At 34.8% G+C, this 16,251-nt stretch overlaps 1 protein-coding gene and 1 long non-coding RNA gene across 7 annotated transcripts in view; both read right to left on the minus strand.

Moving 5' to 3' along the window:
- The window catches only part of LOC139863348 (G-type lectin S-receptor-like serine/threonine-protein kinase At4g27290), a 49,861-nt gene that overhangs the window by 14,580 nt on the left and 19,030 nt on the right, over positions 1-16,251 (minus strand). The window lies entirely within an intron of this gene.
- On the minus strand, positions 142-2,475 carry LOC139861704 (uncharacterized). 6 transcript variants are annotated; one of them, XR_011763901.1, is made up of 5 exons: positions 2,344-2,470; positions 2,115-2,204; positions 818-1,168; positions 601-690; positions 150-508 (listed from the first exon to the last, which is right to left on the minus strand). It is a non-coding gene; the product is annotated as an uncharacterized lncRNA (long non-coding RNA). The 6 variants fall into 6 exon arrangements; XR_011763900.1 differs by having other exon boundaries at positions 142-508; positions 818-2,204; XR_011763902.1 differs by lacking the exon at positions 2,115-2,204 and having other exon boundaries at positions 152-508.

The raw sequence follows: 16,251 nt of genomic DNA on the forward strand, positions 1-16,251 counted from the left end.
AAGGTAACAACGCATAATCTATGTGCCCGCAACAAATAAAAACCAATAACTTTATAAAAGTTCAATGAAATAAGTAATTCATGTGTGTAAATTATCAAATAATGTTGAAAGATGCAACATTAGGAATGATGAACGAAACATATTACCATCACTTGATCTAAATAGTTTTGCATAGCAGATAACTTATCAATTTGCTCGAAGATGTTATTTTTATAATTGGACATAGCAGCAAGATCTGCTTTATTAATCAATACTCGTTCAATATTATCCATAAAGTAAGCATATATGATTAATTGTATTCTTAAAAATATAAGCATATATGGTTATTTATGCTACCCACCCACACGACAAATGTGCGAATGTTCTGAGATTTAAATTAGCTGCGACTACGTTTTACTATCTCATCACAATTTATTTATGCTACCCACCCACTAAGGACAAATGTGTTGAATGTTCTGAGATGGAACCACAACAACAGCAACAGCGTCTGGAGTATGAGATGAGACATCTGACAGCAGCACCGGGTTAATTAGTGCAATGCATCATCAACGTTTAGTGGTGTTTTTATTATTATAAATAAAGTTTAACCATTGACGTTACCTGCAGATAGTTTGGTTACACGCTTATGACTGTAACTACCACCATTGGATAACGCTGTTGTTGTACCATTGCTATTGGCAGCAGACAGAACTGTTAATAATAAAAACCAAATCAAATACAAAAAATGTTAGTTACTACTTATTACAAGAATTATGGAAAGTCGTCCTCAAAATCAGAGAGCATAACAACACAGACAGGGATTGCACATGAAACTTACTTTGCCACATGCTCGATGATCTACATAGTTTTCTTTTGCAGAATGAGCTAGTAAGGTCACCCTTGAACCCTTCTCTAGGCGAGGCGATTGGAAACACTATATTCCTTCCCAGACCTCAAATTTCTCCCACCTCAGACTGCAACTTTTTCCAAGGCATATATATATATACACACACCAAAATTTATGTCAATAATCCATATTTTACCTTTTAGTTGCCTACTTTATACAATTGTTGACAAACAAACCATCATAAGCTTGCGACGGGTAAAAAGCATCTTTTGACCGCTCCTAGCTCCTCACAACTTGATTGCACTCTGCTCGTTTAAACTTTTCAGAAGTATCATTGCTTATCTGAACAAATTAAGATTATGTTATTAATATATCTTAATCAATGTATCTTTTTAATCTATTCACTGCATTTACCTTTTCCATATGCATCTACTAATATATACTATTAATATTAATATTAATATTTAATATTTAATATGTACTTAATAATGCCAAAAATAAAAGTGCAGTTACCACATAATGACATTTAATAAAGCTAATCCGAATATCATATGAACATACACAAAACTACTTGGGTTCAAACAATCAGTAGATAACAAAAGCTAAAGAAAAAAGAGAGAAAAAAAAAAAGTAGGATTGAGATCAAGCTATTTGTGTCCAGGTCATGTTTTTAATTGGAGTTTTGAATTCTTAATGTATAGTCTCAACCTTATATCTCATGGAATAAAAATCAGTATATATAATGCACATAACAAATGTTATATGGATGTCTAATTATAAAATGCATGGTATTCATAGTATTCCCTTTTGGAATTTGCAAGATCTCTCAATTTGTTCGACGGGAGGTAAAATTTCAAACGGGTCATCATGACCCATGGTTGTCACCAGTTCAGTTCTTTAGGTGTGCTTGACTATCGTATCTCCAGCGGTTGAGAAGAATGTGAATGACACACCCTATCCAAACATACTCTTGATATAAATCACGTAGTGGTGAGGGATCCAAAATAGTACACTATATTGCAAAACGTGTTGCGATGGGCTGACCATGACTTCTCCGTATATGCAAAAACTTGCAATACAATATGAAGGTTAAGAAACTGAATTTCTGGTCAACCCAGTCCATACCAAAATGACATCTTTGCTTAGTTTACCAATATATTGACCCACCCATGATCCCACCTCCACTAATTAGGCCCTGTAAACTGAAGAAAAACAAACGATTTAATCGACCTCTATCGTTTGAATGCACAAATAACTATAGTTCTATAACTATTTATATACGGAGTACCTGATTGTGCAGTGTCTAGTGGAAGGTAATCAAAATATATGTCCACAACTTCATTAATAAAAGAATGGAATTGGTTCAATCTTTATGGACCTATTTCCATCAGTATATTATAACAATTCAGTAAACAAATGGAGATCGAAACGAAATTAACCTATTAGAAATTGGAATACAAAAACTTTCAAAACGATGAAAAACTGGTAGGATGGAAGAAGCAAATTGAATCCAATACCGTATTCGAATTCGATGTAGATGAATCAAGATTTAGTTTTCGATCTTGATGATCGGCGTTTGTTTATTAGAGGAGATTAGGTTTTTTTTTTTCTTGGTGAATAACGGGACCCATATTTTTTCCTATTGGTACCGTCTTTTTTTCTAATATGTAATTAGTATTAATCTCTTGATGTGAACATTTTAAGGGCGTAGATTAACGGAATATTTGAAAATGGAAGGCTGAGATTAATAGATAGAAATTAAGATGACCTATTTTTATGTTTGTTATTATATATAGAAAGAATAGATAGATTATTATTATTATTATTATTATTATTATTATTAAATTTCGATAATATAATCATTTTTATAACTAATACTATTATTAAAATAAAAACACACTTAAATTAATAAAAATAAAACGATTACAATTTATCAAAAGTCCTAAAAAATTAACAATTACAATAATTAAAAAGTCCTAATACAATTACTACTTTATTAATCTCCTAAAACTTAAAATGTACGATTTATTTTCAACAAGAGTCTGGATGAGATGGATCATCTTCATATGGGTCATTGTGTTGTCCATCTCCATATTCGTCTTCTTGACTTTCTTCCATTTCATAAGATACATCATCATCATCAAATACAGAGAAATTCGATTTGAACGGAAGTTGAGAGTTTCTTTTATATATAGTACCATTGATATGTAACAACCCAAATCCATTTATCGAAAAACGACATTTTTTTTTTATTTTACAAAAGTTGTTGTCCCAGGTCATTGGAGCGGCGCTCCGATTTTTGGAGCGGCGCTCCAATTCAAAGGAAATGGAGCCTTGAAGCTCAGTTAGCTTCGGGATGAAAATCACCTTATACGGAGCAACGCTCAAGGATTTGGAGCGGCGCTCCATATAACATAAAATGGAGCTGTTAACAAATTTTGGTCTAAGTGTTTGGGGATTACCCAACCCAATGTCCATTTCGACCGAAAACCCTTTTAAACACAATTAACACTTCAAAGTGAGTTTAAATGTCCAATCTGATAATAAATAATGTAAAGTGGGTATATATGATCCATTACAATTAAGGTGACAATTTCGACCCAAATATACAAAACGTCGGACTTTGACATAATAGCCCAACCCGATATCCCGAGCATGATCCCGGGGGTTTTACCAATCCCCCAACCCACATCCAAATGCAATGCTACTCCGCCATAAGCAAACTTCTAGCAACCTAGCCAAGCTACTAGAATCCTCCAATACATTAAACGGGTACCTATACAAAGAGGTAAACAATGAGGGAGTAAGCAAATATTAGTGAGAACAATACTTTTATGCATACATACATAAATCACTTACTTGTACCACTTACACACAAATCCGCATACAAGTCCGCATAACAATCGCATATAAGTAATAATACATCATGCTACACTACAACACACATAATATGGTTAACCATACAAGATAATGCTAATCATCAAATGATCACACTATCCAACATGTGTACTGAAATGTCCCGTTCTTATTGATTAAAAACGTTCCATATTAATTGATTTCGTTGCGAGGTTTTGACCTCTATATGAGACGTTTTTCAAAGACTGCATTCATTTTTAAACAAACCATAACCTTTATTTCATCAATAAAGGTTTAAAAAGCTTTACGTAGATTATCAAATAATGATAATCTAAAATATCCTGTTTACACACGACCATTACATAATGGTTTACAATACAAATATGTTACAACAAAATAAGTTTCTTGAATGCAGTTTTTACACAATATCATACAAGCATGGACTCCAAATCTTGTCCTTATTTAAGTATGCGACAGCGGAAGCTCTTAATAATCACCTGAGAATAAACATGCTTAAAACGTCAACAAAAATGTTGGTGAGTTATAGGTTTAACCTATATATATCAAATCGTAACAATAGACCACAAGATTTCATATTTCAATACACATCCCATACATAGAGATAAAAATCATTCATATGGTGAACACCTGGTAACCGACAATAACAAGATGCATATATAAGAATATCCCCATCATTCCGGGACACCCTTCGGATATGATATAAATTTCGAAGTACTAAAGCATCCGGTACTTTGGATGGGGTTTGTTAGGCCCAATAGATCTATCTTTAGGATTCGCGTCAATTAGGGTGTCTGTTCCCTAATTCTTAGATTACCAGACTTAATAAAAAGGGGCATATTCGATTTCGATAATTCAACCATAGAATGTAGTTTCACGTACTTGTGTCTATTTTGTAAATCATTTATAAAACCTGCATGTATTCTCATCCCAAAAATATTAGATTTTAAAAGTGGGACTATAACTCACTTTCACAGATTTTTACTTCGTCGGGAAGTAAGACTTGGCCACTGGTTGATTCACGAACCTATAACAATATATACATATATATCAAAGTATGTTCAAAATATATTTACAACACTTTTAATATATTTTGATGTTTTAAGTTTATTAAGTCAGCTGTCCTCGTTAGTAACCTACAACTAGTTGTCCACAGTTAGATGTACATAAATAAATAGATAAATATTATCTTGAATCAATCCACGACCCAGTGTATACGTATCTCAGTATTGATCACAACTCAAACTATATATATTTTGGAATCAACCTCAACCCTGTATAGCTAACTCCAACATTCACATATAGAGTGTCTATGGTTGTTCCGAAATATATATAGATGTGTCGACATGATAGGTCGAAACATTGTATACGTGTCTATGGTATCTCAAGATTACATAATATATAATACAAGTTGATTAAGTTATGGTTGGAATAGATTTGTTACCAATTTTCACGTAGTTAAAATGAGAAAAATTATCCAATCTTGTTTTACCCATAACTTCTTCATTTTAAATCCGTTTTGAGTGAATCAAATTGCTATGGTTTAATATTGAACTCTATTTTATGAATCTAAACAAAAAAAGTATAGGTTTCTAGTCGGAAAAATAAGTTACAAGTCGTTTTTGTAAAGGTAGTCATTTCAGTCGAAAGAACGACGTCTAGATGACCATTTTAGAAAACATACTTCCACTTTGAGTTTAACCATAATTTTTGGATATAGTTTCATGTTCATAATAAAAATCATTTTCTCAGAATAACAACTTTTAAATCAAAGTTTATCATAGTTTTTAATTAACTAACCCAAAACAGCCCGCGGTGTTACTACGACGGCGTAAATCCAGTTTTACGGTGTTTTTCGTGTTTCCAGGTTTTAAATCATTAAGTTAGCATATCATATAGATATAGAACATGTGTTTAGTTGATTTTAAAAGTCAAGTTAGAAGGATTAACTTTTGTTTGCGAACAAGTTTAGAATTAACTAAACTATGTTCTAGTGATTACAAGTTTAAACCTTCGAATAAGATAGCTTTATATGTATGAATCGAATGATGTTATGAACATCATTACTACCTTAAGTTCCTTGGATGAACCTACTGGAAAAGAGAAAAATGGATCTAGCTTCAATGGATCCTTGGATGGCTCAAAGTTCTTGAAGCAAAATCATGACACGAAAACAAGTTCAAGTAAAATCATCACTTGAAATAAGATTGTTATAGTTATAAAAATTGAACCAAAGTTTGAATATGATTATTACCTTGTATTAGAATGATAACCTACTGTAAGAAACAAAGATTTCTTGAGGTTGGATGATCACCTTACAAGATTGGAAGTGAGCTAGCAAACTTGAAAGTATTCTTGATTTTATGAAACTAGAACTTTTGGAATTTATGAAGAACACTTAGAACTTGAAGATAGAACTTGAGAGAGTTCAATTAGATGAAGAAAATTGAAGAATGAAAGTGTTTGTAGGTGTTTTTGGTCGTTGGTGTATGGATTAGATATAAAGGATATGTAATTTTGTTTTCATGTAAATAAGTCATGAATGATTACTCATATTTTTGTAATCTTATGAGATATTTCATGCTAGTTGCCAAATGATGGTTCCCACATGTGTTAGGTGACTCACATGGGCTGCTAAGAGCTGATCATTGGAGTGTATATACCAATAGTACATACATCTAAAAGCTGTGTATTGTACGAGTACGAATACGGGTGCATACGAGTAGAATTGTTGATGAAACTGAACGAGAATGTAATTGTAAGCATTTTTGTTAAGTAGAAGTATTTTGATAAGTGTATTGAAGTCTTTCAAAAGTGTATAAATACATATTAAAACACTACATGTATATACATTTTAACTGAGTCGTTAAGTCATCGTTAGTCGTTACATGTAAGTGTTGTTTTGAAACCTTTAGGTTAACGATCTTGTTAAATGTTGTTAATCCAATGTTTATAATATCAAAAGAGATTTTAAATTATTATATTATCAAGATATTATGATGTACGAATATCTCTTAATATGATATATATACATTAAATGTCGTTACAACGATAATCGTTACATATATGTCTCGTTTCAAAATCATTAAGTTAGTAGTCTTGTTTTTACATATGTAGTTCATTGTTAATATACTTAATGATATGTTTAATTATCATAATATAATGTTAACTATATATATAACCATATATATGTCATCATATAGTTTTTACAAGTTTTAACGTTCGTGAATCACCGGTCAACTTGGGTGGTCAATTGTCTATATGAAACCTATTTCAATTAATCAAGTCTTAACAAGTTTGATTGCTTAACATGTTGGAAACATTTAATCATGTAAACATCAATCTCAATTAATATATATAAACATGGAAAAGTTCGGGTCACTACAGTACCTACCCGTTAAATAAATTTCGTCCCGAAATTTTAAGCTGTTGAAGGTGTTGACGAATCTTCTGGAAATAGATGCGGGTATTTCTTCTTCATCTGATCTTCACGCTCCCAGGTGAACTCGGGTCCTCTACGAGCATTCCATCGAACCTTAACAATTGGTATCTTGTTTTGCTTAAGTCTTTTAACCTCACGATCCATTATTTCGACGGGTTCTTCGATGAATTGGAGTTTTTCGTTGATTTGGATTTCATCTAACGGAATAGTGAGATCTTCTTTAGCAAAACATTTCTTCAAATTCGAGACGTGGAAAGTGTTATGTACAGCCGCGAGTTGTTGAGGTAACTCAAGTCGGTAAGCTACTGGTCCGACACGATCAATAATCTTGAATGGTCCAATATACCTTGGATTTAATTTCCCTCGTTTACCAAATCGAACAACGCCTTTCCAAGGTGAAACTTTAAGCATGACCATCTCTCCAATTTCAAATTCTATATCTTTTCTTTTAATGTCAGCGTAGCTCTTTTGTCGACTTTGGGCAGTTTTCAACCGTTGTTGAATTTGGATGATCTTCTCGGTAGTTTCTTGTATAATCTCCGGACCCGTAATCTGTCTATCCCCCACCTCACTCCAACAAATCGGAGACCTGCACTTTCTACCATAAAGTGCTTCAAACGGCGCCATCTCAATGCTTGAATGGTAGCTGTTGTTGTAGGAAAATTCTGCTAACGGTAGATGTCGATCCCAACTGTTTCCGAAATCAATAACACATGCTCGTAGCATGTCTTCAAGCGTTTGTATCGTCCTTTCGCTCTGCCCATCAGTTTGTGGATGATAGGCAGTACTCATGTCTAGACGAGTTCCTAATGCTTGCTGTAATGTCTGCCAGAATCTTGAAATAAATCTGCCATCCCTATCAGAGATAATAGAGATTGGTATTCCATGTCTGGAGACGACTTCCTTCAAATACAGTCGTGCTAACTTCTCCATCTTGTCATCTTCTCTTATTGGTAGGAAGTGTGCTGATTTGGTGAGACGATCAACTATTACCCAAATAGTATCAAAACCACTTGCAGTCCTTGGCAATTTAGTGATGAAATCCATGGTAATGTTTTCCCATTTCCATTCCGGGATTTCGGGTTGTTGAAGTAGACCTGATGGTTTCTGATGCTCAGCTTTGACCTTAGAACACGTCAAACATTCTCCTACGTATTTAGCAACATCGGCTTTCATACCCGGCCACCAAAAATGTTTCTTGAGATCCTTGTACATCTTCCCCGTTCCAGGATGTATTGAGTATCTGGTTTTATGAGCTTCTCTAAGTACCATTTCTCTCATATCTCCAAATTTTGGTACCCAAATCCTTTCAGCCCTATACCGGGTTCCGTCTTCCCGAATATTAAGATGCTTCTCCGATCCTTTGGGTATTTCATCCTTTAAATTTCCCTCTTTTAAAACTCCTTGTTGCGCCTCCTTTATTTGAGTAGTAATGTTATTATGAATCATTATATTCATAGATTTTACTCGAATGGGTTCTCTGTCCTTCCTGCTCAAGGCATCGGCTACCACATTTGCCTTCCCCGGGTGGTAACGAATCTCAAAGTCGTAATCATTCAACAATTCAATCCACCTACGCTGCCTCATATTCAGTTGTTTCTGATTAAATATGTGTTGAAGACTTTTGTGATCGGTATATATAATACTTTTGACCCCATATAAGTAGTGTCTCCAAGTCTTTAATGCAAAAACAACCGCGCCTAATTCCAAATCATGCGTCGTATAATTTTGTTCGTGAATCTTCAATTGTCTAGACGCATAAGCAATCACCTTCGTTCGTTGCATTAATACACAACCGAGACCTTGCTTTGATGCATCACAATAAATCACAAAATCATCATTCCCTTCAGGCAATGACAATATAGGAGCCGTAGTTAGCTTTTTCTTCAATAACTGAAACGCTTTCTCTTGTTCATCATTCCATTCAAATTTCTTCCCTTTATGCGTTAATGCAGTCAAGGGTTTTGCTATTCTGGAAAAGTCTTGGATGAACCTTCTGTAGTAACCAGCTAGTCCTAAAAACTGGCGTATGTGTTTCGGAGTTTTCGGGGTTTCCCACTTTTCAACAGTTTCTATCTTTGCCGGATCCACCTTAATACCTTCTTTGTTCACTATGTGACCGAGGAATTGAACTTCTTCCAACCAAAATGCACACTTTGAAAACTTAGCGTACAATTCTTCCTTCCTCAATACTTCTAACACCTTTCTCAAATGTTCACCGTGTTCTTGGTCATTCTTTGAGTAAATAAGTATGTCATCAATGAAAACAATGACAAACTTGTCAAGGTATGGTCCACACACTCGGTTCATAAGGTCCATGAACACAGCTGGTGCATTAGTTAAACCAAACGGCATGACCATAAACTCGTAATGACCGTAACGTGTTCTGAAAGCAGTCTTTGGAATATCATCTTCTTTCACCCGCATTTGATGATACCCGGAACGTAAGTCAATCTTTGAATAAACAGACGAGCCTTGTAGTTGATCAAATAAGTCGTCGATTCTCGGTAGTGGGTAGCGGTTCTTGATGGTAAGTTTGTTCAACTCTCGGTAGTCGATACACAACCTGAATGTACCATCTTTCTTCTTGACAAACAAAACAGGAGCTCCCCACGGTGATGTGCTTGGTCGAATGAAACCACGCTCTAAAAGTTCTTGTAATTGGCTTTGCAGTTCTTTCATCTCGCTGGGTGCGAGTCTGTAAGGAGCACGAGCTATTGGTGCAGCTCCTGGTACAAGATCTATTTGAAATTCAACGGATCGATGTGGGGGTAATCCCGGTAATTCTTTCGGAAATACATCGGGAAATTCTTTTGCAATGGGAACATCATTGATGCTCTTTTCTTCAGTTTGTACTTTCTCGACGTGTGCTAGAACAGCACAGCAACCTTTTCTTATTAGTGTTTGTGCCTTCAAATTACTAATAAGATGTAGCTTCGTGTTGCCCTTTTCTCCGTACACCATTAAGGGTTTTTCTTTTTCTCGTATAATGCGAATTGCATTTTTGTAACAAACGATCTCTGCTTTCACTTCTTTCAACCAGTCCATACCGATTATCACATCAAAACTCCCTAACTCTACTGGTATCAAATCAATCTTAAATGTTTCGCTAACCAGTTTAATTTCTCGATTCCGACATATATTATCTGCTGAAATTAATTTACCATTTGCTAATTCGAGTAAAAATTTACTATCCAAAGGCGTCAATGGACAACTTAATTTAGCACAAAAATCTCTACTCATATAGCTTCTATCCGCACCCGAATCAAATAAAACGTAAGTAGATTTATTGTCAATAAGAAACGTACCCGTAACAAGCTCCGGGTCTTCCTGTGCCTCTACCGCATTAATATTGAAAACTCTTCCACGACCTTGTCCATTCGTGTTCTCCTGGTTCGGGCAATTTCTAATAATGTGGCCTGGTTTTCCACATTTATAACAAACTACATTGGCATAACTTGCTCCGACACTACTTGCTCCGCCATTACTCGTTCCGACACCATTTGTTCCTTTCGTTCTATTAACCCCTGGTCCGTAGACCTCACACTTCGCCGCGCTATGACCATTTCTTTTACACTTGTTGCAAAATTTGGTGCAGAACCCCGAGTGATTCTTTTCACACCTTTGGCATAGTTGCTTCTGATTGTTGTTGTTGTTGCGGTTATTATTGTTGTTGGGATGATTGTTGTAGTTGCTGTTGTTGTTGTTGTTGTTGTTGTTGTTGTTGTTGTTGGGCCGTTTGTTGTAGTTGCGATTGATGTTGCGATTGTTGTTGTTGTTGTATTGGTGATTCTTATCACCATTTTCCTCCCACTTTCTTTTGACTTGCTTTACATTGGCCTCTTCAGCAGTCTGTTCTTTAATTCTTTCTTCAATCTGGTTCACTAGTTTGTGAGCCATTCTACATGCCTGTTGTATGGAGGCGGGCTCGTGTGAACTTATATCTTCTTGGATTCTTTCTGGTAATCCTTTCACAAATGCGTCGATCTTCTCTTCCTCATCTTCGAATGCTCCTGGACACAATAGGCACAATTCTGTGAATCGTCTTTCGTACGTGGTAATATCAAATCCTTGGGTTCGTAACCCTCTAAGTTCTGTCTTGAGCTTATTGACCTCGGTTCTGGGACGGTACTTCTCGTTCATCAAGTGCTTGAATGCTGACCACGGTAGTGCGTACGCATCATCTTGTCCCACTTGCTCTAGATAGGTATTCCACCATGTTAACGCAGAACCTGTGAAGGTATGCGTAGCGTACTTCACTTTGTCCTCTTCAGTACACTTACTTATGGCAAACACCGATTCAACCTTCTCGGTCCACCGTTTCAATCCGATCGGTCCTTCGGTTCCATCAAATTCCAAAGGTTTGCAGGCAGTGAATTCTTTGTAGGTGCATCCTACACGATTTCCTGTACTGCTAGATCCAAGGTTATTGTTGGTATGTAGCGCAGCCTGTACTGCGGCTATGTTTGAAGCTAGAAAAGTACGGAATTCCTCTTCATTCATATTCACGGTGTGTCGAGTAGTCGGTGCCATTTCCTTCAAAATAGTTAAATGGAACAAGTTAATCATACAGAATATTAAGAGTAGTTAATAGTATTTCGTAGCATAATATGAACTCATTTATAAAAGCTTTTTCTTCATATTAGCGTTTTATAAGTTTAAATTCGGGTAGTACCTACCCGTTAAGTTCATACTTAGTAGCTAATATACAATTCAACTACTACAATTCTATATGAAAAACTGATTATAATAATATTTCGCGTTCAAACTTTTATACAATATTTTACAAACTTACAATACCGCTTATTTTACATAAAGCATGAAATATAGCACACAATAACTTTGATACAAGATAGTTGTGAAGACAATTCTAGCTAGTACACAAGTCGTTCAGCAAAGGCAATAAAGACACGTAATTCATACGTCCAGAAACAAGTCATGCATTCTGGTTTTACTAGGACTACTTCCCATCCTTGGTCTTGTGCAACATAACCGTTATGGCTGTTGATAAGACAGCGTGTTGTAACGTCATCAAAGGGACGAGGGTTACGTAATGTCCAACAGTCCCGTAATAATCTAAAAACCTCATTTCTTACCCCAATTACCGACTCCGTCACTTGTGGAAACGTTTTGTTTAATAGTTGTAGCCCGATGTTCTTGTTCTCACTTTGGTGAGAAGCGAACATTACTAATCCGTAAGCATAACATGCTTCTTTATGTTGCATGTTAGCCGCTTTTTCTAAATCACGAAGTCCAATATTCGGATATATTGAGTCAAAATAATTTCTTAACCCGTTGCGTAAAATAGCATTTGGGTTTCCCGCAATATATGCGTCAAAGTAAACACATCGTAACTTATGGGTTTCCCAATGTGATATCCCCCATCTTTCAAACGAAAGTCTCTTATAAACCAAGACATTCTTGGAACGTTCTTCGAATGTCTTACAAACTGATCTCGCCTTAAATAGTTGTGCCGAAGAATTCTGGCCGACTCTAGACAAGATTTCATCAATCATGTCTCCGGGTAGGTCTCTTAAAATATTGGGTTGTCTATCCATTTTGTGTTTTTAAACTGTAAAATAGACAAGAGTTAGATTCATAAAAAAAATACTTATTAATACAAGCAATTTTTACATATATCATAAAGCATAAGAACACTATATTCCATATATTACACCACACGAATACAACTATCTTATTCCGACTCGCTCGTTTCTTCTTCTTCGGTTTTGGTTCGTTTTGCCAAGTTTCTAGGGATATATGATGTTCCCCTAATACGAGCCGTCGTTGTCCACATTGGTTTAGAAAAACCTGGTGGTTTAGAGGTTCCCGGGTCATTGTTACAACTTAAGGACTTCGGGGGTTGACGATACATATACAGTTCATCGGGGTTGGAATTAGATTTCTCTATTTTTATGCCCTTTCCCTTATTATTTTCTTTTGCCTTTTTAAATTCAGTTGGGGTAATTTCTATAACATCATCGGAATTCTCGTCGGAATCTGATTCATCGGAGAATTGGTAATCCTCCCAATATTTTGCTTCCTTGGCGGAAACACCATTGACCATAATTAACCTTGGTCGGTTGGTTGAGGATTTTCTTTTACTTAACCGTTTTATTATTTCCCCCACCGGTTCTATTTCTTCATCCGGTTCCGATTCTTCTTCCGGTTCCGACTCTTCTTCCGGTTCCTCTTCGGGAACTTGTGAATCAGTCCACGAATCATTCCAATTTACATTTGACTCTTCATTATTATTAGGTGAGTCAATGGGACTTGTTCTAGAGGTAGACATCTATCACATAATATCAAACGCGTTAAGAGATTAATATATCACATAATATTCACATGTTAAAAATATATAGTTTCCAACAAAATTTGTTAAGCAATCATTTTTCAAGTAAACACGGTCGAAGTCCAGACTCACTAATGCATCCTAACAAACTAGATAAGACACACTAATGCAAAATTCTGGTTCTCTAAGACCATCGCTCGGATACCAACTGAAATGTCCCGTTCTTATTGATTAAAAACGTTCCATATTAATTGATTTCGTTGCGAGGTTTTGACCTCTATATGAGACGTTTTTCAAAGACTGCATTCATTTTTAAACAAACCATAACCTTTATTTCATCAATAAAGGTTTAAAAAGCTTTACGTAGATTATCAAATAATGATAATCTAAAATATCCTGTTTACACACGACCATTACATAATGGTTTACAATACAAATATGTTACAACAAAATAAGTTTCTTGAATGCAGTTTTTACACAATATCATACAAGCATGGACTCCAAATCTTGTCCTTATTTAAGTATGCGACAGCGGAAGCTCTTAATAATCACCTGAGAATAAACATGCTTAAAACGTCAACAAAAATGTTGGTGAGTTATAGGTTTAACCTATATATATCAAATCGTAACAATAGACCACAAGATTTCATATTTCAATACACATCCCATACATAGAGATAAAAATCATTCATATGGTGAACACCTGGTAACCGACAATAACAAGATGCATATATAAGAATATCCCCATCATTCCGGGACACCCTTCGGATATGATATAAATTTCGAAGTACTAAAGCATCCGGTACTTTGGATGGGGTTTGTTAGGCCCAATAGATCTATCTTTAGGATTCGCGTCAATTAGGGTGTCTGTTCCCTAATTCTTAGATTACCAGACTTAATAAAAAGGGGCATATTCGATTTCGATAATTCAACCATAGAATGTAGTTTCACGTACTTGTGTCTATTTTGTAAATCATTTATAAAACCTGCATGTATTCTCATCCCAAAAATATTAGATTTTAAAAGTGGGACTATAACTCACTTTCACAGATTTTTACTTCGTCGGGAAGTAAGACTTGGCCACTGGTTGATTCACGAACCTATAACAATATATACATATATATCAAAGTATGTTCAAAATATATTTACAACACTTTTAATATATTTTGATGTTTTAAGTTTATTAAGTCAGCTGTCCTCGTTAGTAACCTACAACTAGTTGTCCACAGTTAGATGTACAGAAATAAATAGATAAATATTATCTTGAATCAATCCACGACCCAGTGTATACGTATCTCAGTATTGATCACAACTCAAACTATATATATTTTGGAATCAACCTCAACCCTGTATAGCTAACTCCAACATTCACATATAGAGTGTCTATGGTTGTTCCGAAATATATATAGATGTGTCGACATGATAGGTCGAAACATTGTATACGTGTCTATGGTATCTCAAGATTACATAATATATAATACAAGTTGATTAAGTTATGGTTGGAATAGATTTGTTACCAATTTTCACGTAGTTAAAATGAGAAAAATTATCCAATCTTGTTTTACCCATAACTTCTTCATTTTAAATCCGTTTTGAGTGAATCAAATTGCTATGGTTTCATATTGAACTCTATTTTATGAATCTAAACAAAAAAAGTATAGGTTTCTAGTCGGAAAAATAAGTTACAAGTCGTTTTTGTAAAGGTAGTCATTTCAGTCGAAAGAACGACGTCTAGATGACCATTTTAGAAAACATACTTCCACTTTGAGTTTAACCATAATTTTTGGATATAGTTTCATGTTCATAATAAAAATCATTTTCTCAGAATAACAACTTTTAAATCAAAGTTTATCATAGTTTTTAATTAACTAACCCAAAACAGCCCGCGGTGTTACTACGACGGCGTAAATCCAGTTTTACGGTGTTTTTCGTGTTTCCAGGTTTTAAATCATTAAGTTAGCATATCATATAGATATAGAACATGTGTTTAGTTGATTTTAAAAGTCAAGTTAGAAGGATTAACTTTTGTTTGCGAACAAGTTTAGAATTAACTAAACTATGTTCTAGTGATTACAAGTTTAAACCTTCGAATAAGATAGCTTTATATGTATGAATCGAATGATGTTATGAACATCATTACTACCTTAAGTTCCTTGGATGAACCTACTGGAAAAGAGAAAAATGGATCTAGCTTCAATGGATCCTTGGATGGCTCAAAGTTCTTGAAGCAAAATCATGACACGAAAACAAGTTCAAGTAAAATCATCACTTGAAATAAGATTGTTATAGTTATAAAAATTGAACCAAAGTTTGAATATGATTATTACCTTGTATTAGAATGATAACCTACTGTAAGAAACAAAGATTTCTTGAGGTTGGATGATCACCTTACAAGATTGGAAGTGAGCTAGCAAACTTGAAAGTATTCTTGATTTTATGAAACTAGAACTTTTGGAATTTATGAAGAACACTTAGAACTTGAAGATAGAACTTGAGAGAGTTCAATTAGATGAAGAAAATTGAAGAATGAAAGTGTTTGTAGGTGTTTTTGGTCGTTGGTGTATGGATTAGATATAAAGGATATGTAATTTTGTTTTCATGTAAATAAGTCATGAATGATTACTCATATTTTTGTAATCTTATGAGATATTTCATGCTAGTTGCCAAATGATGGTTCCCACATGTGTTAGGTGACTCACATGGGCTGCTAAGAGCTGATCATTGGAGTGTATATACCAATAGTACATACATCTAAAAGCTGTGTATTGTACGAGTACGAATACGGGTGCATACGAGTAGAATTGTTGATGAAACTGA

The sequence above is a fragment of the Rutidosis leptorrhynchoides genome, chromosome 8 (assembly GCF_046630445.1).
Source record: "Rutidosis leptorrhynchoides isolate AG116_Rl617_1_P2 chromosome 8, CSIRO_AGI_Rlap_v1, whole genome shotgun sequence".
Lineage (NCBI taxonomy): Eukaryota > Viridiplantae > Streptophyta > Magnoliopsida > Asterales > Asteraceae > Rutidosis > Rutidosis leptorrhynchoides.